At 39.1% G+C, this 26960-nt stretch overlaps 1 protein-coding gene across 1 annotated transcript in view; it reads left to right on the top strand.

Moving 5' to 3' along the window:
* Positions 1 to 26960, top strand: part of schip1 (schwannomin interacting protein 1) — a 272692-nt gene that overhangs the window by 91530 nt on the left and 154202 nt on the right. The gene's annotated exons all lie outside the window — the stretch shown is intronic.

Raw genomic sequence — 26960 nt, 5'->3', positions numbered from 1 at the left:
TACATTCACTTAGAGTGTAGGTAGGGTGCAAGCATAAACAGAAGCAATCAGATTAAACTAATAACATTCAAGTATTAAGTAATCCTTTATGTCAACTATTGAAACAGTAATTGCAAACATTTCCAGTACCTAAGGATCAGATTTTCAGAGCTTTCAGGTTGAGCTTTGAATCTATTGTCCATGCAGAAATTGTTGCAGCTCAGACATATTTATATTTGCACGATTATTCAATTTGAGGTCATTCCACATTACATTATACTTGGCTAAACTCCAGTTGTGGACATTCTTTAATAGAAGTACCTTGTTTTGAATAAATCTGTATTTCTGTCATTGTGCTCCCATACAGCTGTATACTTCTGCTTTACTTTCAGACAGTTTATATGAGGGGCGTTTTTCCCAATAATTACACATATACTGAGCAATGCAACCAAATCATATAAAAGTGTTCCCTATAGCACAGTGATAAGTTTGTAATGCTTCTCAGCTTTATGCAAATAAACAATTATTGCTCATTAGAATTTTTGTTGGTCATATGCGATTTTCACATTTTCTGGATTGCCAGTCTGTGTTTCTGTTGCAATAGAGAATGGCGTTTCACTGATCAGACTCCAAGTTTTATAACTTCTAACTGAAACTGTTTTTGGTTAACATCCAGTTGCTCATTCCAGTTGCTTTTCCCAGTCTCTGGTGTGAATATATTGAATGAACAATGATGCATATGTTATTGAAATAGCATCTGGCTATAGCCAGATGCTATAGCCAGAAATTATAACACAACTTCTACGTAACTCCATAAAAGTACATAACTCCATAAAAGCTCCAAGTGATTAACTTTTTTGTTGCTGTTGAGTTAGGATGCTGTGAGTATTTAAAATTGCACTACTGCATAATGTGGAGAACATAAAAGTTCATGTAGTTCCATATCTACCCAGAGGAAGGCAGCAACTGTAAAGTAATGTTTTGACCATGTACACTTAGAACCAGTATTTTCCAAGGAAATGATATAAAAGCATATAGTTTGAAGGCATACAGACACTTTTTTCCCAGCAAAAACAACACTGACAAGTAGAATCAGTGGAACAGCCACTTCCATTCAGCACAGCGTTCCATCTTCCATTTCACCATAAAACAGTAAATCCCCTGGATTTTTTTTTTGTGCATCCGTTGTGGTCATTATAATTCTATACTGTCATCTTCTGCAGTCTACTGGCTGAATAGCAAGTGGCTGTACACGTCCCTACTAATCTCTGAGACTGAAGTCAACAGGCAGGTTAAATCTCTGAGACGTCTGTGAGAGTTACGCGTATGAACATACTTAGGTGGTACTTGTCTACTCAGTTGCTGCTGAAGGAGACTGTTTGATTTGGATTCTCTGGGGATAAAAGCGGGGTCAGGTGTGTTACCAGTGAAGAGAATTTTGAGTGAGCATCAGAGATAAAAATATGTTTCAGAGCCATCAGGACACACTTGACAGCTCTCACTTGAGCAGAGATCTCAAGTCATAACTTGAGCAGCTGGCAGTGATCATCCAGGCCAAGAAGGTTGTGGATAAGGTCTTCAAGGAGTGTTTACACATTTGTGTGATGTGCACACACGCAAATAATAGACTCTGGTTGTGTTTGAGTTCCTTTTGATGGCGGAGAAATGCTTAGCTCAGGGACTTGAACGTGCTGACGAAGGCAGATGATCATTACTGACAGAAGGAGAGTGGATGTGTGCTTTAAGACCGTGAGGTCAAAGGAGATGAGATGGAGATCAGCAAACACTAAAGGAGGATGTAAAACATACATTGATTTACTAGCTGCTGCCATGCTTTTTAATTTATTTCTTTTATTATGTCTGATTCTTTACGAAAACAACAAAAAATGTTGATGGATCGTATTTGCTATATCATCTTCACTCTGTCCCATTTCACATGCTGTCTGGCTTTTTATTTTATTTTCATTCTTTGGTGACACTGTTGCAGGAAGCGACAGATCAAACCTGTTTGAATTTCCACCAATTTCATTTCTGGTGCAACAATAGATTTTCAACATGCATAGGCACATACACTCACAAGGAATCCAGTCATATTTTCTTGAGACACAGCACTCTGGAATCCATCTCTTAAGAAATTGAATTTCTAACCTTTGTGGGTATGACATCTGTCTGACAAAAGCTTTGCTGCATGACAATGCAATGTTTGTGTGAGCTTTCGTGCATCCAGGAAACCAGGTCTTTGTGAGTGTATGTTTTCAAGGGAATGAGCAGCTGCCGACTGATGAGTAAAGATGAGTAAAGGATCTTTTATAATGTAACTTGGTTCACTCATCGCCATGGCAAACTAACAAAATGTAGTTATTCTGGATATCTTTCTTCATTATTGATCCCTCTGCTTTATGGCAACACCTCAGATGGAGGCAGAAATTATAGAATCAATTAAAGGGGAACCTAACAAAACTCTGGCTTTTATGCTCATATGTGAATCAGATGTCTACATTTTATAGGTTCATAATACTGCAACACATTCAGTTAGACCACCTACAAACACACACTTACACAAGAGTGAGGACACACACTCAAACACAGGCACAGGCACACGGGCACAGACCATTGCGGTTTCAATTTTAGACTGTCTGGAAGATAGATGTCTTTTTATTACCAGACATCAATCAGTACTGTTTGGGGATTGGGTGAATGTTTTTTTTAGAACGGTTGCCACTAAATTATGTGAGAAATCGGGACGAAAACAAGCATTTAGAGAGGAAACTCAGACTATCCTAAGTTTACATATTAGAATTGTTTACTCATTGTAAAAATCTGAGGTGATATTTCTATTTAGTTCAATTTTTTGTCTTGGTGTTTGGCTCTTGTATTGAGTGTGGGAGCTGTCCACTTACACGGTGCTGAATAGAGATATATGCTGCAGTAGCGCAGCTTGGACACTAGAGGGAGACCATGTATCACAATAAAGGATCTTTTTTTGTATATGTTCATAGGCTGCCTTTACCTAATTCAAGGACCTAATGAGGAGCAACTGATTTTTATTGTTCTTATTACTATTATTATTCTAATGTACTCATACCTAAATTTTGCAGGACTTGACTTAAGGATTTTATTGAATATACATTTTTTTTTATAGGCTTGCAAAAACCAGACATGCATTCCCCTCGATATCTGTAAATGAATGAATGTGTGTGTTGACTTGTGAAGGACACAGAGGGGCAAATTAGCCCATCTGTCCTGCCAAGCTGCAATGAGACTAGGCTGAGCTGGGCAGGGCTGCCTTCCCTGTCGACCAGCTGTCAAGCATCTCCGTCTCTGCCCCCTTAAGAAGGGCCCCCATAACATTCTCCTCCTCCTTTTTCTGACATGTCATGGTTTATTTTTGCCTTCCCCTTTCATATTTAATGTATCCTTTTTCCCATCTCCTCATACAGCATGTGCTTCTCTCAGAAACTCTCTGCATGTTTCGTTCTCCGTGTTTCACTCTCCATCTTTATCATTTGTTCATCCTCCAACAGTTTTCTGGAAGTTATCAGGTCAGGCAGCTGCTGCAGCAACTGCAGCTGTGGAATCCTGGTGGGAGAGATAAAACAAGGTAGACAAAGTTTAGAAAACTTTCATTGGATTGCTACATATATATATATATATATATATATATATATATATATATATATATATATATATATATATATATATATATATATATATATATATATATATATATATATATTATTTCAGTACAGGTACATGAAGCAGCACAGAGATATGATACATTCAGCACTATTGAACCAGTTTACGTGTTACATTTCTGTATGAGGTGATTCTTTGTGTGCTTTTCCTAAAATAACCAAGTCTCTTTTCTGTCACAGATTCTAATTTATTCATATACAGTGCATTAGATCTTTAGTAGATGACTGAGCCTGCAGGCTGCACAGCCTGTACAGAGCCCCAAAGCATTAAACCCATCACATTTATTTTACCCAAATCCAATCCATCGCTGAGCACAGATCACTGCAAACCTTGCTCTTTGTTTTATTTTTTTCATTGCAAAAACTAACCTTTTAGTACTATAAATGAGAAAAAGCTGCAAATGTACAGTATCTTTTCAGTAGAATGGTGGCTGCCCCCAAGGCTTTACTTTGTCATTGTATCATTTGATTTACTATACATTAAGCTCTTTGATTCACAGACAGGCAGACAAAGGGAAAACAAACTGTAGGTATTCTCACTATTATTGGCATTATTTAAGAATAGTTTTGCATTGAATAAACTGTTATGTTGAAATTAAATTAGTAACTTATTCTTTGGTTGTGCTTTAGTAGTTCATAGACTGTATAACTCACAATCCCTTTGCGTTGCACAGACATGCATTGAATTGAAGTCTGCACTGTTTCAAGAACCCTAATATTATTCTTTATCAGCACCTCAGCAGCTAAGTCAGCAGTCTGTTGCGTGCTGTCACCCTTCCAAAGAGTGCATTTTTCCCAATAGCCTTTTCTCCTTCTCCTCTCCACTGTGCAACAGAACACCCCTGCAATGATTTATGGTAATTATGCAAATGAAACATAAGGCTTTGGAAATTAATGCTAACCCCCACTAGTCTCTTCATCACTGGAAGATGGGAGTATGTGGAGCTAATGTTCCTTTTTTCTTTAAACACTTAGATACTGTAGTGCCAGGGACAATGCAAACAGCCCAGGTCAGGAGATTAAGGATTGCCTTAGATTAGTTCAGGTTTATTGAAGCCTCATAGAGGGAGTTCACATGTTCAACTGTTTCTCTTCATTAGGTGCAAATTGATTAAAAAGCTTCCCACACATGGGTTTGTAATCTATTTTTATACCTCAGGAGTCACTTTTTGTCTGTAGGCTGCACATCTTATTGACATAATCCCTCCTGTTGAAATCTCTCACCCAGATAAGATGTACTGCAGGGTGTCGATGCAGGTGTGGGTGAGTGGGGTCTTTGTCGTGTCTGAGATGGGCTGGGGAGGAGTGACAGCCCTGACAGGATGCAGGAGGCCTGCTGTAACACACCAGCCAAAGTATTGATTGACAGAATCATTAGTGGCGTCACACCACTCCATCACTACATTAGAGGGAGAGAGGGAGTCTGGCTTTGGATCTGGAAGCTACGGGGTGTAAATCCTCCTGGCTGCAACCAACCAAACTGATCTAAAAGACTATTAACATTTTATGCCTGGATGCGCCAGCCTTTTTCTTTGTAAATGTTTCACCCACCACAAAAGACTTGAAGGACGTTCATATGATTCTTATAATTATGTATTAGGGAGACGGTGCCTTCTGTGTAATAATGTCTGATGGGGGCAGTGAGGTCTGACTCTCTGCTAATCACCTGCCAGCAGAATGTCAAGTCAAACACAGGCCCTTTCACACCTGGGACACGTCATGTCATCCATCCTCTGAAGTGTGTAAAACACCGTATTGCTATGTGACATGCATGATCTGATGTGTGTTTGTTTGTTTCTCTCAGTGTGATGAAGAGAATGGATGTGGATCCAAATGTATCCTGCGTTGTAGTCTGCTGAATGATTATATCATTAAAAACTTTAAGCACCCCAAAAAGCCAACTGGAACAAATTCTATGTCAGTTCAAAATCTATGTTACTCTGTATTGGAATCTTCACAAGGCCTGTCAGGATTCTTCCGGGACAGCTGTTTACTAGCGATAACAGCGCCTGCTTCAGAGTGACGTCATGCTGCTTCTGTATTATCCAGTAAAGTCCACCGGAGGACGCTGTTCTGCTTTGTTGTGACAGACGAGCAGGGAGGAGTCCAGGTCTATTAAAAGTCCCTCTCACAACTGATATTTTCTCTATGCTGGATTGTATCACTATTGGATATCAATTACAGCATAACGCCGGATTTAAAGAGTACAGTTTATAAAACATGCGGTGCAAACCGCGGGGACTGCAGTCACTTTTGTTGCAGTATGTGTTGAGGACACTCCAAATATATAAACACTCCCATCTCTTTTGTCAAGAGCCTCTTATTTTATTACAATACCATATTATTCTTACTTAGTAATTAAACAGGGAGGTGAGCTTCTGCTTATTCAAAGGGCTTATCTGGCCTATGTTTCCATTTCTCACTCTCTCACTCATTTCTCTCTCAGCCGGTTCTCCTTTGCCTTTTCTCCTTGAGCCTTTTAATTTCACAACGCTCAAATAAAATATTAAAGTGCTTCAAGATGACGTCAGACTTGTGAACAAGCTGCTGGGTTTTTCCAGCCTGCATTCTATTAATAAATCTCCTCTCTTTCCTTTTTTTTTGTTTGTTTGTTCTGTAAGTATAATAAATATAATGTAAATATATTCATTTTCAAAATGGTCACAAGTCTACCTTTTACCATAATTAAAGCAACATTTGCTAAAAAGTTTAGCTTACAATTCATTTGACTATAAAACAAACTTTTCTAACAATTTTATTTTATTCTTTACCAGGCTCTTTTGTTTGCGTTTACTTTTGGTCGGTCATCTTTAAAAGAAAAGAATGAAACATTACATGCGATACAGAAATACTTGTATACTGTGTACATGTGTCTTTGCTTATCCATGTTAAAATCGTGTTATTGACAGTTGTCTGCAATAGACTGGCAACCTGTCCAGGCTGTACCCCTGCCTCTCGCCTGTAATGAGCTGGGATAGGCTCCAGCAGAAAAATCTGTTGCACCAACTACGCCAAAACAAATTCCTTGTATGTCCAGTTACATACTTGGCAACAAACCGATTTCTGATTTCAGACACCCGTAACCTTGCAAAGAATAAAACGGGTATAGAAAATGGATGGATGGATGGATGGATGATAGTTGTGTTCACAAATCACAATAGTGCCTTGTGTGGAGGTGACTGGTTTGAAATTGTATGCTTTAAGTACACTTCTTATATTAGCCAGTACAGTCACATAAATTCAACACAGAAGGCTTTACACTAGATATGGCCTCGAGAAACTTCATCATTCTATAATCCAGCAATATTTTAATTCAATTCAATTTTATTTATATCATGTCTATTACAACACAAGTGGTCTCTAGGCGCTTTCTAGAGACGCAGTACATGACCCCAGAGCAATTATAATTATTACATAAACAATGGCAGGAGAAAACTGCTCTAGTGGGAGAAAAACCTTAAGCCAAACAGTGGCAAGGAAAAACTCCCCTTTAGGGGAGAGGAAACCTTGAGCAGGACCTTGCTCAGAAGGGGGGGAGCCTCCTGCCGAAGGCCAGCTGGGCATAGCAGGAAAAGAGAAAACAGACACAATAAAGAACAGAGAGAGGAGAGACACAACAGTAAGTTGGTGCACTACAGAGAAGACTTTAAACAGATTTAGACAGCAGACACTGAGGTGGTCAGAGGGCGGGACTGCAGGTCAGGATGTTTGTGGGTATCCAACAGAGACGTCTATACAGACAGGTGGAAGCGAGCACTGGGGTGGTCAGAGAGAGGGACTGCAGGGCAGCATGCAGCTCCTGAGGCTCTGGCCTGCAAACATGTACAGAAGAGAAAGTGTGAATACTTACTTTTTTTTAAAAACGAGACACAACCTTTGTGATTCTCTCTGCTGAACAGTGTAGCGTTTGTGACAGAAAAATGCAATTTGTTTATGTTTTAACTCCTATATCGTTGCATTTTTTCTTTTCCTTTCTTAAGCAGACAGTGTTCATCTGTCTTCAGTCCCTCTATCACTACAACATTATCTCGCCCATCTGTACTCGCTCCATGGCACAGACAGAAAGTAACTGATCATTAATTTTGACTGGGGACAGAGGCGATATGAAGAACCACAAACTGATGCAATTATGACTTATATCAACTCTGGAGTCTATTGATTGGGGTTTTGCTGACGCACTGTAATCAAACCAGAATAACCACATGCTGTAAAGAGTCATCCACACTATCTGAGATTTATGAGCAATTCATTTGACTCTTCAGCTTATGGACTACATTTACTGATTAAAGTGGATAAACATGAGTTTCACTTAAGCTCCTTCCACTTTCGGGCAGGAGGCCTTATTTGGAGTCCAACTTTTCATACTTCATACTAGACTGAGTTTAATGGGTGCCATCGGTGCAGTCACTGGTTCTTATACTGGGAGACTGCTGTGGTCAGCTCTCACATCCACTCGCCACTGAGCATGAGTGTCTTTCACTTGACTTTTGCTTCTTCAGTATACCTTCTCAGACACTTAGCTTCTACTGCCCCAGATATTCATGGTTTATAGTATTTCTTAGAAAGTTTTTCTTCTCCTTGGGCTGTTCATTTCGTAGTCAGGCATCTGTGTGTTGAAAATGGGATTATTAGTCAGATTTGCAGGAGGTACAGTGTGCAGTGTTGCTGTCGACCCAGAGGTTCAGTTGTCAATTAGTTTGGCTTACTCTGGCATATTCCAGGTTTCTAGCGTTATTTAGACTTTGTTTTGATGGCAGAAATGATTCCTAACTCCTAACCAACTTCTGAAAACAAAACCTGAGTCAAGAAACATTTCTATGTTACTTAAAATGATGGGATTCAAAGTACATATGGGTCCCATCTTCCCCTCTCCCCGAGGTTATCTCTGTCATAGTATTCAATTTCTTGTTCCAATAATCCATTTATCATCAGCATGTCCTGGACCCCTAACATGTGACACCAACGCCGATAACGCTGGAGCTGACGTGGCATCATCAATGTGTCCCTGGCTCACATTGGCTTTGAGATAGGTGCCTGAGGACTTGACCTGATCTGTATTGAAACCAAGGTTCTGTACTGCTGTGCCAACCAATTATAAATGCTTTGTTTTGCTGAAGCTCATAGTATTATTTAAAAAAACAACAAAAAAAAACAATACATGTCTGGGCATAAAACCTTATATTGATGATATCGTGTAGCACCTTTTTGGAACAAAACCTCTGCTGTAGCTCATTAACCGTGCACCGGCAGTGCATTGTGCTCCCACTGAAGCTGCATTTAAAACAGGTGAGGGTAAAAACCTGTTTAATCTTCCTGTCTTCCTTTTTATAACTGCCGCAAGTGATGACAAAGTCTTATTAATAGGGGGGAACATCAGTGTGCAGTTTGAGCCTCTCGCAAAAAAGCCAGGACCTCGCATACACAAGGAGGTACGGGGAAGTGTGTTAGCATTTATCTGTACGTGACAGAGCTGTGAGATGTGTGGGTGTGTGTGTGTGTGAGTATGTGTGAGACACAGGGTGCAAAGGAACAGCCTGCAGCTCTGTTCATATCCAGCCTCATTTAACCAGATTCCACTCCTCCATTATCAGCAGGATCATTATCCTCTCTCCTCCCTGCTCTGGCTTCCTCACTTCTACTGGGACTCAAGGTGGCAAACTAAAATATCGTTCCACACACACCCTCGCCGAGAATTTCTTTCAGTCTCTGTTCTCTTCACGTGTGAACCACGAAAACCAAAAATAGGTAACTTCAGATCATGTGCGCTAAAAAGTATTTTATGCCACAGTGTCCCTGTAGCATCTAAAAAAAAAAAAAAGAATAAAAATAAAAAAAGACAAAATGAGGTTAGTGTGCAGCTGGTTTTCTTTGCACATGTCGTTACTTATGATGCCAGTGGTTTTCAGGTCGCAGTTAAGGTTTCAACTATTTCTGGATGAAAAAACACTCATTTTAGTCTCTCTTGCATAGATACAGATATGTGATGAGTTTAAATTTTAGTTTGTTATGCATTAAGGTCACATGTCTGTGAAAGGACACTTTTGTCCCTTGAAGTGAAAACTGAGCGTCCACTGAGACAATCCCTTACTGGATATTTCAGCATGATAATATTTACTTAGAAATGTTTAATGACAGGAGGAATACAGTATTTCACTGTGATGCTCTACTCTACCCCGACCACCGCCACTTTCTTACCGCCCCTCCCATAAATAACTCCTTTTTATATTATTATTTTCATTTCTGCTGCCGTTACCCGTTTCTTCACAAAATGACAGCATCCCCCACGACACTTCTCCTGCTTCTATGCCAGGTCTGAACTGATTTTTTTGTTTTTTTTTCAGCAGTTCTTCATGTTGTTATTCAACTTGAACAATCCCACTACTTATGCAGCCCTGTGAGATCCCACTAATAGTCACAGTGGCTGCTGAGGCGTGGAACAGTAGGTTACACTAAACCAACCCTGGAAATATAAACGACAGCATGCGTACCAGCCGAGGATTGTTGTGTACGCGTCTGCGTGTACTTGAGTGTGTGGATGTGCTCTCTCGGATGTGACCATCTAAGCTGTGATTTTTATTAAAATACTGAACATGCAGTCTGTTTGAGCAGGAGAGACACGAAAGGGGATTTTGTTTCTTGGTTTATTGGTTTGGTATTTAGAGACCAAAGAAATCCTGGGAAGAAGAAAGAAGGCAAATGTATTGAACAGACGGGGGATAAAAAGAGGGGAGAAAAAGCCTGTTCTCCTTCCCACTGAGCAGTCTGGTCTCCAGAGAAAAATAAACTGATTTGTGATTAATGAATAAATGAAGAAGGGGCCCTCCTTTCCTTCTCTTTATTCCTCTTTTCTTCCCTTTCTCTTGATAACCTCACCATCTCACCAGGAAAATCCATCTCAGTAATGGTGTCTATGTACAGGGAATGATTAAGGAGCAGAAAAAAAGAAATCTCTGCCAATACAACGAAGACAAAAAGCATTTCACAGTTTGTTTTTCATGCAACAACTCTGCAGCCACATGTAAATCAGTGTTATCATTGGTAATCCATTCACTTCTTGCAGCACACGAAAATGCCCTTTTTCTTTTGTTGAAATTAAATTTAAATAAGTTTTGCCACAAATTAGTTGAATTATTAGCGGGACATCTGACCTCTGAAACTCAGAATTTTCTGAAAAAGTCCATGGTGAGGCTTAAAGGAAACATTATGACAAAAAGTCATTTTTCTTGGATCCTTATTGCATAAAGTCCACTGGTGGAGGACAATGAATAAATGAAAAAAATAAAAAAAATGTTCTCCTGCAAGTGAAAAATGTATGAGTATCTCAAATGACAAACAAATAAAAATTCTGAATGGAAAACAACCCGAAATATGAAATACTATGAGTGATTTTTGTGATCACAGACCCTGATCAGAATTGAGTTATCAAGCCTTCTCATCTCCAGCCGACTTCACATCATAATGCAATACGTTGAGCTTCAGAAGTGTGTATTGCAAAGCCATGGGACACATCTCAAAAGAGATATGCTCCTGATTACAGGAAGTTGGATTGGAGTTGAATGACTGGCTTCACCACCTTAAACTACCTGTTAAGAACAGTAAAGTGGTTCAGCAAGTGTTTCAGACATTGAACAGTGGCTTTTATGGGGATGTTACAATGCCCAGGGCAATGCAAAACCTTTTTTTCTTGCAAAATGTCTTGAAAAATGCTAAGAAAGTGTGTAAATGCTGGGAACACATCTTTACTGTGACCAGCAGAGGCTATAGGAACGTTGCTCCATTTATGGGGGTTCAGTATGTTGACGTGAGGACGTGCCTGGGACTAACACATGGACCTCATAGTTGACAGTGATGGACAAAGGAGGAAGCCTCGTGGTATGGCGTTACATGAGTACTATGGTTTTGAGTTGAAGACATTTATACATGGCCTGCATGTATATAGAAATAATAAAGATCCAAATAATATCACCTACAATATACAGTAACCTGATTTGAATCCAATAGACAACCTTGAAATTGTAAAATAATGCATCCTAACTCCTCCATCAAGGTGCAGCTAAAAGAGATCTAAAAATAGCAACAGAACATCTTTGCGGAAATTCTAGCAACCCCAGCATATTTCATGCTGAGGAATTTCTTCAGAAACAAAGTATTGAAGAATAGAATATTATAAATTCAAATTTACATGCACTAGGTTCACACTGTAGGGTGTGTACCTTTCTATTAAAGTTAATATAAACTCAAACATAGCTGCTTATTTTACAGAAGGGCAAATCCTCCACAGTTCAACTTTATTTAATGCAATTTCTGAGAGGCAGTTGAATAACTTGACACTTAAATACTATTGCACAGAACTACAATCTCTTTTGTAAATGGTCCACACAGCTGCGCACTGTACATTTTCAATTGACAGAATAGGATATGGGGCTTTAAAGAATACATGTAAATGAAGGGAAAGAGGGAGAATCCTGGTTGTACAAGAATTATTTATGCCTTATTAAAGCAGTAAACTGTTTTGAGTTGTGCTCCGTATCATCACAGACCTTTTATATGGAAGTGCATTTATATTGAGCGGCATAATTTTGGCCACTATAATTATGTATCAAAGCACAGCCATGGGTAGCTAGAGATATATCAGATTGTGGCGAAAACTGGCTTCTAAGTTGGGCCAAAAAAGGAATAAATAGAGGAGTCTGACAGGAAAAAAACATTAAAAATATGATATGTAGGCGTTGTAAGATGTGCAAAAGTGGAACGGGGGGTGAGCAAAAGTATCGTTATTAGAGACTCATGGAAGATCAGAAACCACGGAGCAACATTTCACCTGCTTGTCTCATGGGAGACTTCACAGCGACCATGGTACAGCTCGTCATTCACGTGCCCGACATTACTAGAGGAGAGCAAACAGTTCTTAGCGTGTCAAGAATGGGGACAGGAGGATGGAGGCGTAAAGGGAAATATGGTAATCAGAAACAGAAGCAGCATTTTCTCCTGAAAGACAGGATGCTGAGAAGCCAAGCTTTGATTTTTTTTTTTTTTTTTTTTAATGCATAATAGTATGCAGTTCTGGGGTGAGTAGGTGAAAGAGAGTGTCATGTAGAGGTGAAGCATGCCATGAGGGTAACATGAATGCCAATGCCAAGAATGGAGAACGAGACACTTCGGCAGGGTTAACAGGGTGAGCCCTGATGAAAAAAATAACACTGCCAGTCCTAAGAAAAATGATTTTAAAGACATTCCATCGAGAGGAGCCCTTGTAAGGGATTTTGACCGACCTAAATATCCTCTACAATTCTGCTAACTGCTCCTTGGAAAACTATTACTTCTGTCCCAAGGGTCTCTGCATAGACTTTCATGGCCAGAATGCATTAAAGGCTAGAGTCCTCAAACCCTCCTTCATGCTGCTTAAATTACCTGAATTGGGTCATTTCAGTGAGGAATTTTTAAGGTCTTCAGTCAGCAACCCTTTTCTCCTCGACATTATTTATAAAGTAGATGGACCTCATTTACTAAAGCAAATTAGGTCTTGAAGGAGATGTAATTATGTCTGAATAGAAATGCTGTTCAATAATAAATGTGGCGTGTCTGCAATGTCGATATTGAGTATTTCAGTAAAATATTAACAGCGTGCTTAATTTGGTTTCTGCAAAACTTTTCAGTCAAACAATACAATATCTGTTCATGGCAATTACAGCTTCATCAAACTTCAATGCTGTGTCTAGGTCCAAAGTTGGTTAAGGTTAGAGCAAGGTTGTGATTTGGTTTGAGACAGACTAAATACTTAGTGGATAGTGATTTAAACAAATCCTTTCAACCGTAACTACATAAAACTCATCAATTTTATCCAGATGGACGTCGCTAGATAAAAGATGGAGGTAGTCACTAAGGCTCGGATTAGACTTAAAAATATTATTCCATTTAAGTGATCACTGTGATAGAGTCCCTGCAGGTAAACACATTGATTTTAATTTTGTATGTGTACAAAAAGTGGAACTGTCTGTACAGGGAGACAACAGACACATGTTAATGCCAAGTGTGAATAGAGATCACTCAAGAATGATATTGATACCAGGTCTATAAACAGGGCTTTGTATGTCGTCAGTGTTCAGTCTGAGGTTGGACTCAGGATATTTGCATCAGAGGAACAGCCACCTAGTTTACAGATCTCATTATCAAGATAACATTTACTGGAACTCTTCCACTTGGGGGAAAATGTCTTCACCTCACAGTGAAATATGTCACTGCAATGTAATGTTCTACACCATTTGAAATGTTGGATATCATTTCTCAAAAAAAAAAAAAAAAAAAAGGTTTCGGAAGCTAAACATTATAAAATAAATATGTCAGAGTACTGTCAAGTGTCTCCAGTTTAAGTTTATAATTCATTCAAGTTTTGCTTACTTATTCAGTATCATATGTAGCGTTTGTTTCCCTGCAAATAGAATGTGTACCCTCACCGTAGATCCAATGATAACTGACATACTGTCCCAAATTTCACACAATGTCTGCATATAAACATCAGCCGTCTCCCAATTGATGTACGCAACACTCCTAGTGCGAAGACAAAATGCATGGCCACTTTGATATGGCAACACTTTCCCCTCACATAGAGCTCCTCCGTCTCAAAATCACTTTCGCTGAGTTCACGAACTCTGCGAAAGCGAGAAAGACAGAGAGAAGAAAGTAATACAAGAGAGATGCAGCATGTGGGAGAGCACAAAGAAATACAACGGGAAGATGTGAGGGGAAAGAAGACTTTCCAAGAACAACTTTTCAGCGGTGTCGCGTTCATGTTGGGAGAATAGGGGTTTTGCTTAGGGAAAAATAAAAGATCCCATCGCTATTACAGCAAAGGCATTATAGCTGCTTTATAGTGAGCACATATCACTGGGGATGAGCAGAGGTAGAAAGTTCACCTGGTATGAATGCAGAGGAAGAACCATTTTACACACAGACAAGTTTTCCTGAGATTTATTAATCCCAGTTCTAGCTATGAATATATTGCTGAACATTGTTCCCACCAGTTTGTTTCATTTCTATATTCATGTCATTAATTCATTGTCTTTTTCTATGTGCACAGCAGCTGTTCAGTGAGCATCAATAAGTAAATTGATGATTTTCCATTTGCAGTGGGCAGCTGTTTCCCTGCCAATATGGGATGGAATATGGAAATGACTTGAGTCACAATGGTACAACAAATTTATTCAAATCACATATCATCAATCACAATATAAAGTATATGCACTTCTATACCACCATCCCTTTTTAGCATACGCTTCAGAGTCTTTTACTGATTCAATATTGTGCTTTTGCAAGTAATATTTGAACCGATAAATGGACTCTGCATGCATAATGCAGGGCAAGTTTTTTAACTCTACCCAGCTGCGTTGGGTTTCCAGTACATATCCATCTTGTTCATTGAATGCACATACCAAAATAAGCATGGTCTCTATATTTGAATCAACAGCTCTTATTAAATGACAAATAACTAAGCAGAAACTACTTTGTTGAATAGCATTTGATTTGATATATTTGACATATATGACTACCATCAAAGACATAAATAGTCTGATGTTACAAAAACCCTTAACCAATGAAAGCACAGTGTTAATGGCATCATGTTTCACTGAAGAGTTAACACAAGTCATGAAGGCATAAAGATACCACCAATTTTTCCACTTGTTCTGCAACACTAACACCTAAATATATCATGCACAAAGCATCTCTTTGCATGAATCTTTTTATGTTTGTGAATTGCAGCAGAGCACCAGTAGGAAGCTATTTTTCCAATGGTTAGAAAACAGTATGTATCAGATATATTTATTTCTGTCACTGAATAGATTAAAACACAATTTTCAGTAGACTCAAATGTATTTGTTACATCACCTTGCATAGATGTATACAAGTTGGTAGATGTAGAGTTATCTAAAGTTCAAGTGGAAATAGCACATTTGTTTTTAAGATACAGCTCATTTGAATAGACACATTATTACAATGCTAGAATTGTAATTCTAGCATTACACTCCGCTAGTGCTAGAATGTTTTTTTGTTCCCTTCCCGCCTAACACAACAGTCCCTTTATACAAGAAAGCTACCTCTTAAAAGACACCATCATACGATCATCTAATATGTACCATTTAGATGAATTTACCCACTTATATGCACCGGAATGATAAGAAAAAACATTGCAATAAAAGAACTAACAGCAGTGTTATCATTCCTCTGTATTGAAAGTTGAAGGAAAACTAGCTGAAGGAAGCTCACCTCTGATTAAAGGTGAAAGGACTGGATCGGGGGGACGGGGTGGCAACATACAAGAAAAAAGATAACAGACACTACTTTTCCTAATGGCTACAGTATTGATCTGAATATGTTGTCAAGTAAAGCTCATCACTTCACACATATATGTTTTTCCTGGATGTAGTCAATGTATTTGACTTGTAGACAATGATTAACCACTTCGCTATGCATATGCTTTGTTCGGTCACATACCCTTTTTTTGTGTGGACTGGACTCCACTTGCAATGTTAAAAAGTGAAAAGATGGCCAATGTTATGATACTAAGAAAAATAAAAAATCAGCTGTAAATGTTGCCAAGGAAAGTGCATGTTTTAACAGCAGAATCATGTGGGGTATAATAAGTGTCCACATCTCTCGTTTAAAGAATCATCATTATACATAATTTACTGTTTCATATCAAAATCAACAGAGTATGTAATTACATGTAAGTACAGAAAATCCAAACAGGTGTTCCAAGCAGTTGGAAACTACCTACGAGGAATTTTCCATAAGTAACTGTCATATCAGTAAGGCAGTACTCATTTCTGCGCAGCTCATTATCTTGTACTGTAGGAGGGAAAACATTGCATGATTGTTTTGGATTCATTTCAGTTCCCTGCATGTGCTGTACTGGGCACAGTGGGAAGTAGAAACAAAATAAAACAAGGAACTGTTTTCCACAGACTTAAATTCTGTGGGATTAGCAGGGGCTTTAAAGTTGTTGTTTTTCTTTTCCAAGTCGACAATATATTCTCAGTTATATATCAGTATATATCCTGATGGAAAATGTGACTTCCTCATCCTCAATCACTGCAGCATCTTCACCTTCATAGTCAGAATCAACAGGTTAGTACACTTTAAACATAAATTATCTGTAATAGTTGTCAGAAAGTTCATAGAATTAATACATGTGTTCATTTCCTGTGCTGAAAACATCATAAGGGTGTTTCTTTATGATGCGTTTGTAATACACAGCATTATTTTGCAATGCAAACTTTATCCATTAATCCAAATAACTGTAATCCCAACGAATCGTTGATTGTTAGTAGTCAAGATATCTGCAGTTGAGGAGAGAAGGGCTGAAACGGGACTGAATGTATTACCTAGGGAGTGGACTAATCTGTTACTGTGTTGTTCAACTAGTCTGTTTGTTAATCTACATCATGGACAGCTGTTTTTCACAGCTCACATAGACAATTCACTACTACAGCATAGCCCGCGCAAGATAGAGGCAGAAGGAGGCATCTGATGCTGTTACTCGCTACCTAACTCCTAATGGATATGTTTGTCTTTGTTGGGCTACATGCATCATGGTTGTATACAATCCAAGCAATACTTCATATCCTCCATATCCTATGGCAATTATACGGGAAATGTCACGTCTGAGTTGCATCTCTGTGCATCTTGTGCATGTTGCAGCACGTCGGAACTTGTTTTGGGGGGAGTGGTAGCCTAGTGGTTACAGAGGAGGGACCACTGCTACTAGTTCCACTAGAAAATGGGTTAAATGCAGAGAAAGAATTTCCCCATTGTGGGATTACTAAGGGAAAATGTATTTATTATTTATTTTGAAAACTTCATAGGAAACTCCATAAAAGTGCTGTGCTAATGAGTTGTTCTGTTTTGTAGTAACTGTGATATAAGTCTACAATTCTACAAATGTTTATTAACATTACTCGTAATGGAAAAAGTTATATTGTTCAACTTTTGTCGTAGCGTAACGTGTCTCCCTGATCAAGCAGAACAAGTCCACCCCCTGAACTGTCTAAGTTCATGAAATATCCTGTCTAAAAAAGAAAAAAAGTGACCAATAGGAATCTTGTCACTAAAAGAACTCCTGTCACTGTTGGACTATTGCAAACGTTGGGCTCCTTTTTTACTGCTGGTTGAGCACACGGTGCCCAGTTTGCTGCCAATCTATTGCTTAGGGCAGTTCATCAAATAAGACTGAAGAAACTGTTTCTTGGCATATGTGCTGGTGGGGTAGGTATAATGGTTTTATTGAGACATGCTTCAATATTAGTATTGGTTTTGAGTATTGTTACCTATCCGTCCATGTACTTTTAAACTGTGCAGAACCTCAAGCACATGTTAGTTTGCTGCAGCTTCACTTGTTTCGGTGTGGTGACCACACATCCACAATGATTCTGTTGCCTACTTTGCACTTGTCTGTTCGTGATAACTGATACGCCAGTGTGAGCTGCTGCAACTATTTGAAAACATGACAGCTCCTCATCTTCTGCCGCAGCAGCAGCTAGTGTTGTTTGAAGAATAAATACATGCGGGATATCGTTGTGGTACACAGAGAGGCAAACCTTGCCTAAATGTAAAGGACTACGGATTACACATTATTAATCAACACAAATGCTCAGTTTTCTTCAGCTTTCCCATTGTATCCCAACATAACACTGACAGCTACATTTTTCACTCTCATCTCTCATCTCATCTCTTTTTCTCATCTCGCATTTGGCTCAAGGTGAATTGGACAGATCTGTACACTTTGTACATCCTGGGCTCTTTAGCTTTTATTTTCTTCTCTGTATCCATTACAAATGGCATTTGTATTGGCTTCTTCTGGGACTTTTGGGATAAAAAACGCAGGGCAGAAAGTGTGGAGCGTTCGCAGAGTATAAACCTGTTCCAGTCCTATTTAGCACATATATGCAGGGATTAGCTCAATGGCTTTAAAGCAGTGTGTTAATTGTGTTGATGTTCATTGTAGTTCTATTTCAGTCAGACTAGGATGTCAAGGCATTTTATAACTATGATTTCAGTTGGCCTACTGCAATAATTTGGTGACAATATTTGTTTAAAGGAGCTGTATGTAAGAGCAATAATAAAACGAATCATAAAATGACCCCAATATGTCAACAGACATTTAAAAATCATGTTAATTTCAAATACTTATGTCACTGACAACAGCACTCAAGCCAGGATATTCCAGTTTAAAAAGAGGAGTTGCAGCCCTCAACTGATGTTTATGTTGTCATTTTTTGTTTTGGCCTGAAGCTCCACCCTCCACCTATCTCCCAATCACCAAGTCAGTATTGTTTCGGCATCCGGGTTGCCAGCTCGGCTCTAATTATGGCAGCCATGGCAGCCTACGTTCCTGCTGCATTCTGCAGCCTACCTGGCAACCTCTGGTCGGGGGGAGGAGGGGGAGGGTACACGCCGCTCAACAATATTTTGAAAGTGACTGCAGTACCAGTTTTGGCCATTTCTTACAGACGGCTCCTTTAAGTTTTTGTAAATGCACTGATTTTGGATCAAATTGTTCCTTTTTGATATTTTGCAGGATTCAATATTGTGTTATGAGAAAAATCTACTTTGTAAAATGTACTTTCTGTCAAAGGGTGAAAAAGGTCACAACGCATTCTACACATTTCTTTAACCAACAAAAGAGCATTCTGCGCAGGGGTTACCACAAAGGCTGCGTAGAAAATGCGGGTGATTGAATCTGTAATGAACAGTCTCAATGACATCAACAGCTGCCACATTGAATGGTTTAGTTCAATCCATCACTAAAGGTACGTTTTCAACTCTTACCCTGAAGCTTAAATATGAAAATCGCAGCTGCTCCGTCTCGCTTTAATACTGAAGTCATCAATTCACTCCCTCCTCCCCTTCCTTCATCCTGTCTTTCTGCAACTTTAATTACATGGTATCATGCGTGCTATTTGACCTTCTGTCCAAAGCTGGTTGTCATTCAGTTGAAGATGAGAGAGATGAACTATTTCTAATTAAATGGGAGAGAGAGAGACGTTGATGGAAATCACAATGTGTGTGTAGTAGCACACACACCTGTGGCCGTAATATTGTCTGTATTTAGTAGATAATACTGTTTATTAACTAATAAATGAAATAAAAATGAATCTCAAGAGAAACATCAGCACTAGAGAGAAAATATGTGCAGATTTTAAAATACTGAAATAAAAAAAGAAAAAAATTTAAATGTGATTTCATGCTCTAATAGGTTTTGTAAAGATCATTATTTGTCTTACATATTTCTTTCAGTAAACAGAAATCGATGCATGGCGACACATGCACGACGCCAGAGTTCGGAGTTTGTCATGTGGTTTTTAGTGGATGAGACTTATCTAGTTTTAGAGGAAGCACTCCTCTCCCTCTATCGTATATTTTACCACTTTTTCTATGACACATTGGAAGGGGGGGGGGCGGGCATCAATAAATTTTCTTCATTCTCACTGTTTCTCAAAAAGGGTGGAAGTGATGCAGGGCTCTGCTGAACCAAGGATACTAAAACTGCATATGAGCCGAGTGAAATTCATGAAGTCAGACGTTCACGCCGACTCTACTGACCCAGACGACACCAGGAACCTACAGAGAGGAAATTGCTCTATTTTTTTTTTTTTTTTCTCCTGCGTGATGGTTGCTGGATATTCCAGAGAGCAGCTCACTCATCCCTGAAACAGTACATTTCTCTCATCCCTGGATGAGCCAGGCTCCACCTCTATTGCCTCCTCTGTTTTCCTCTATTCTCCATACATGCAGGTTTGATTATGTAGCCTATACTGTCAGCTGCTGGAGGTGCAAATGTCAGTCTGTGCAAGTGTTTTTTATTTTTACTGAGCATGTGGCACCATGTAGAGAGCATCAGACTAGAAGTTATCTCTCACACACAAAGCGAAGACACACACACACACACACACACACTCTGTCTCCTTCTCTCTCTCTTTCATGCACCGGTCAAACCAGTAAAACACTCCCCGCTCTGGCAAATTGAAGCGCTGCAGGTAACCCCTCCTAAAGACAAAAGGAAAGACTCACTAGAAGAAGAACTATGTTTGAAGCTTGAGTTAGTGTGCTTTTTTATTGATTACAAAGGCATGCTTTTCAATTTTTGTAATCAATAATGCTATTGCACATTCCTCCTTCAATGTCGGACCCAGTCGGTGCATAAATCGGGCTGGTTTTTTAGCCCAGCAGTTTTAAGACGAGCCTTATTCGATTCTTATGGTCCTAATGCCTCAGTCACTGTCCTAAAAGTTTAAATATTTAATTTTAAAGAAGGTCTACAATGACGACATGCCATCCATAGTAACTACAAGACTCATCTCCATGTCTTTCATTACCTCGGGCTCCAGACTTCAGACTGTTTTTTTTTTCCTCTCTCTCAGTTTCACCCTTTCCATCACCTTTTGTGCTTCACTTCTGTTGCTGTTCAGCACCTGATTGCAGCTTAATGCTGTATATTTTCTGGATTCCAAAATGCTTTTAGTCTCTGTGTCATGAATGAATTAAAAAAGAAGTTGTGATGCCAGGCTGTGTGGTCTCCATCACCTTTGACCATTTGGGAGGTGGGAAATGCTTCAAGAGATAACATCTATAAGATCTACTCCAGTGGTCCTGATGGTGCACAGTCTTAAGTGTAGCGAGTAATATGGACTTGGTGAGTAGATTAAATAGTTAAGGGGTAGTTCGAGCTGTATTTTTCTTCTTTTTTTGACCACAATACTGGCCTAACTGTTAAGACGCTCACCAGCTACGCTTTCTGACTGGCCAGTCCAGCGATGCACCCAGTTGTGTGTTTTATACAGCACTTGTTACCCAGCCAAAGTCTGATATTGTATAAAACTACAATGATTAAATCTGACCTGCGGTTCAGCCCCAGTTCATACAACATATCACCTGACTCGACTTCCAGGGTCAGCTCAAAAGTCAAATTACTCAAAGGTCTTTGAACTCAGATCACGTCCGAGTACTTTCATTGATTTAACAGATCCTTTTGGGATGACCTTTTAAGACAAAAAATAAAATAAAATGAGTTTACTTCCCTCCTGGTAATATGATTTTTAGTGAAGCGAGGTTCACAGGGGTAAGTCTCTTAGGAGTGCGGTACAGAATCCGTTCAGGTGCTATTGGTTCCTTTTAATTTGTATTCTCGGTGCATGGACCTCATCTCCACTTCTGTCTACCCAATTACCTCGTCTGCTCTCTCAGGCTTTGTTACCGCCGCTGAAGACACAGACGACTGTCACCGCTCTGCCATGGATAGTTTCACAGCAAAACACTCGCTTGTGACTTCACATTGCCGAAATCAACTCGGATAAGAGGATTATGTGACTGAGGCCGACTGAAAGAAAAAAAAAAAAGCAGTTAGTGTTCCCGCCCAGAAAGAGCCCGATCAGCAGCTTAGCATTATTAGGCATCTCCTAGACTTAACAGAGGCTCTGTTTTTCAAAAATTGCCCTCAACTTCAGCTTGTCCAGCCGCTTTCTCATTCCTACTCATACGATAACATTTCTAACTTACCTCCTCCTTCCTCTTTTGCTTCTTCTTTGTTTCGTCTAGTTTGGAAACCATTAATGCGCCAGCATGGGAGTAATATCGCGGCTTGCAGTCGTAAACACTGTCTCCGTCTAAACTACTGTCTGGTTTGTAATAATACTGCAAATGTGTGTGTGTGCTTGCGTTTACATCGTCATTTAGCTCCAGAGCAGTCGATTTTAAAGCAGAAAATATATGTTCCCTTCTCCTTAATGTGTGTGAAATGGCTGAGTGCTGTAAAAGAGAACCATAATTGCACCACCTCTGCGAGAGCAAGCAAGGCGACTAACCCCAAAGGACCCCAAACACAAGAGAAGATACCCTACTTACTCAGAGTGAATACGAATGACACAGTCATCACCTCGTTTTGCTCACAATAGAGCTCATCAGTCACGCAGCCTGGATGGATTCTCTTGAACTAAATACAAAAGCACAGGAAGTGAGCATTTGTAACTGTTAAAACTTTCATCTATGGCCTGTCTCTGTTCACCACATGGAGCATAATGTGCGATAGTCCGCAATTATCTTGGACCTACTATTATTCCGGCTAACAGAATGATTTTTAACGCCAATTGGTCTTAATGCCACAAAGGAACAAGGGATACTGAGCCCTTGGGCACAAAGAGAGCTAACTGTTCCTCACCCTGCTTCTTACTTTCACTCTTTATTGCTTTAAGCATTTTTAAATTGTCACTGCAGAGCAAATTTTCTGCTGCAGTGGTTTGTTTAACCCAGCAGAAACATGATTACAGATTTTCCTCAAATAACCTTTTCCTTATTGGGAGAAACCTGAGCTTTTGACTGGAGAACGCATTGCTGAATCACCAATGCTTTCTCCAAAGTGAAACTCTGCTATGCTATACATTTTTAAACAGATACAAAGTGATAATGTTGCCAGGTTGTCTTTTTTCACTACATATTTAAACAACACTGTTGAATATAATCAAGTTTTTGATCGAACAAAAAAAAGTTTTGAGTCTTTTATGAGAAAAATATTACTGACAGTCTTGCTTAGAAAATATTACATAAAAGCAAGTATTGTGAGCAAAAGGGTATTTTAAGTAAGGAAAGGGAAAATATCTGGAAAGTAATATCTAGAAAGAAGGAACATGTTACAAGTTGTGACATTTTTATAACTAATGCCAAGTTTTGCAGCATTGTAAGTGTGTGGAATAGCAGAGGAAAAAAAGCTTAATTTATGCTGGGGTTTTTTTTGGGGGGTGTGATATATTTCAAAAGCTCATGACAGATTTAGTTAAAGAGCAATAGTTCCCTGTGAAATGTCATGGCGCTGATGTACAAGGTGGAAATTCATACGTCGAAATTCCCTAGTGTTATACTTGTCATACAATATAAATGTACGTTTTATTGCTAGCAGGCAGAGTGGGCAATTATTCTTTCATATCCAAGGACACAAATAGATGCAACCTTATCATTAAGTTCAACACAACTCCTCAGACTTTTCCAGTCATAAACTCACGACCGTCAGAATGTTAGGCTTTTGAGTAACTACTTATATACCAATATTTTACTTTCATTTGAGGATGATGTCTGCACAATTGCCTGAAGAGTTTTCTGAAAAACAACTTAAATCTGTGTCTTGAGGTGTTACAGATGATATTGCTGTTTCATTTATCTTAGACATCACGGGGGCTCAATTTAGATGCATTAATAAAAAAAAAAAGATAGATGAAACGTTAGAGCTGAAAAATCAATCAAATGGTAAATTGAATAAGTTTATTTATTAAGAGGAAAGAGAGGGAGACAGATTGAGTACAGCTAATTCTGGACAAATGCATGTACAGAGGAGAAAGAAATGCAGTCAACTCCATTGATGAGTAAATGTCTGCTCTAATTTTCTATATTAGACATTAACAACAGAAACAAATACAATTTTCACTGATTTTTTTTTCACACACACAAACAGACAATTATAAATTATTTAGTAGGCATTTAAAAATCAAAGCTCTAATTTACTAGCTGTGTTGCTCATTCAGTGATGCCTGCATCCCTAGTTGTTGAGAATCACACATGCACACACACATAAAGCAAAGCTTTCAAATCAAAACTTTGCTGTCTTGTCTGCCATGTTCTTTGCATAAACCAGAGCTCCAGTCATTTCTAAGCTTTTGTACACACACGCTCAGACCCCACAAGCCATTTACTCGCTCAGCAGGGGAGCCGCTCCTCATTCCTATTTTCAGTCACATTTGTGACTTCAATCATCTCTTGCTTGTATCTTTTTAGTGTAATTCAGACAGGATGCAAGCGGTACTGGAATAAGTCCGCTCCATTCAACAAGCCTTGAAATCACTTCCATAACCTCTGAACCTCTGCGTTCTGGTTTTCTCTCCTAGGTTTTGTTACCTAAAAACTGCCATATAATGTGAAACTCCATTATAGTTTTTAGTCTTCGTAGCACACCACTTTGAGTATCTTATCAAAATTAAACTCTGACTTTCAGTATGTAAATTTTGTCGACAGTCATGCATAGCTTTGTTTACATCGCCTGTTCTTTCATGTGTTGTGACATTGCAAGTAAAATAAAAGCTAAAAGGATTTTCTAAGCTAAAAATGTTTTCTGGGTGGAAAATTATCTTCATATTTGCTTTATCTTGTCAGCCAAAGAAAACCAATTTTGTGATATTCAGACAAATGAATTGATTTTTTTTTCTATTCTTTCCATAACAGTGAAAAATGTCTAATCCTTATTGCTACAGGCAGAAAAATAATTGAGTGAAGAAGAGAGAGGTCAACCCACACAAGGATAGATGCACTAGCACACAAAGTAGCTTTTGCTACAAATACACAAAGTGTCAGAAGGCAGGCAAAGTTTCCATGCGTCCAATTATAGACGGTTTTCTTCAACACATAAATGCAGTTTTCCATTTGCAAATGTATGCATTTTCATAGAGCACACTGTGTTTGAATTATGAGAGCTTATGGTGTCTCATATTGAGCACATGTTGGGTACAGACAAGATTTGACAATTGCATGGCAATTCAATTGCTTATTTTTTTCCTACTTGATTAATCCTACATGATTTCAACAAATGACACAAATAAACAGCAAAAAACTACAAACATACAGTTTAACATCAGTCCCATAATTTCCTGATATTAGCTATTAAGTTAGCATTAGCTCTTCCATTAGCACTGATTACCTCTTGTCCTTCCACTGACCAACAACCGGTCGGTTGTTGGTTACCTGGCCTTGCCAAATCAAATTTGGCATGGTGAACATTTTCACTTATTATAGTTTAAAAAGCAATTAGGATTATTCAGGAACATGCAAGTATTTTAATAACTGACTCATTCACAACTTCATTTGGCCAGCTCATCTGCTCACATGAGCTCCTGCAACACTACTATTCAGGTGATATCCATGATATCCCGCCTTCAGCAAGGATATTCTGCCTTTCTGACATCTCCTCATGGGTGAGACAACATTACCTACAACTAAACCTCTCTAAGACCAAGGTCTTGGTCATTCCTGCTCATCAGTCTGTCCACCAGGATTTTCAAATAAACATCGCCTCTGCATTTATCACACCTTCCAAGGTGATGAAAAATCTGGGTGTCACGTTAGACGACCAGCTAGCCCTGTCTAACCATGTTGTCTCGACTACTGCAATGCCCGCCTGGCTGGTATTCCAGCTTTCGTTGTGTAACCGTTACAGACGGCACATCTGGTTTTTAATTTACCTAAAAGTCACTCCATTGCTCATTAGCCTGGACTGGCTATCGGTTGCAGCCAGAATCAAATTTAAATCACTTCTGCTGTCCTACAGACTGATATCTATATTGGTTCCCACCTACCTCAAGTCGATCATATAGACTAACACTCCAGGCCGCTTGTTGCACTCCTCACAGGAACACCGTCTGGTCCTGTGCTCCTCTCAGTCCAGACTCTTCATGCTGGTGGTACCACCTGCCAACTGCTATTGAAGCAGAGGTGTCCCTCTTTATTTGCAAGAGGCTCTTGAAGGCACACCTTCTCTGACATCAGCTTTCATCCCAACTGCTTAACTGTGGTTTCCTTTGCACTTCTCTGTTTCAAGTGATGTCATAGATGTATAGGTATATTTGAATGTGTTTCCTGTTAGTACGTTGTAATTGGCTTTATCCTTTTAGAAATTGCACTTATGGGATATTGCACATCTCTTTTGCCCTGATTGTGATCTTTTTAGAAAGTCACTTTGGATAAATTATCTGCTAAATACAACCTAGTGTAATGTAATATAATTATCTTCAGCTCCGGTGTGTGATTTTCAGATGTGAAATGTGTACTGAATTTGCAAACTAATTGTTTTTAATAGGCTCTCTACCAAAAGTTGACCTTTTTAATTGCAGCAACTTCTTAGGTTGAAAAATATCTGGGGTAAATGTTTGTGACCATGTATATGTTATATCTTTGCACTGTTACGGCCCTGGGCGTACACCGCCCCCTTGATAGAGCTCTGTGATCCTATACTGGGGATTGGGTTTTCTTTCATGCCCCTCAGATTAGCATCCCGCTGTCCCCGTTGGTCCGATGGTCATCCATCCTGCCAAGGGCGAAAATTTAAAAGCGACACCATCCTGATGTCGGTGGCGTGTTTGAACTGTTTTTCTCACGGAAGCCTCATGGAAGCCTTTGTGCTCATTTCTAGTTCATTTCTAGGCAAGTTATACCAGACTTTGATTTCCCCCTTCTTTTTATTTCAACTCCTCATGTTGGAAA

The sequence above is a fragment of the Cololabis saira genome, chromosome 4 (assembly GCF_033807715.1).
Source record: "Cololabis saira isolate AMF1-May2022 chromosome 4, fColSai1.1, whole genome shotgun sequence".
NCBI classification, from domain to species: domain Eukaryota; kingdom Metazoa; phylum Chordata; class Actinopteri; order Beloniformes; family Belonidae; genus Cololabis; species Cololabis saira.
Note: the sequence above shows the minus strand (reverse complement) of the source record. Positions and strands in the feature narration are given on the sequence as shown.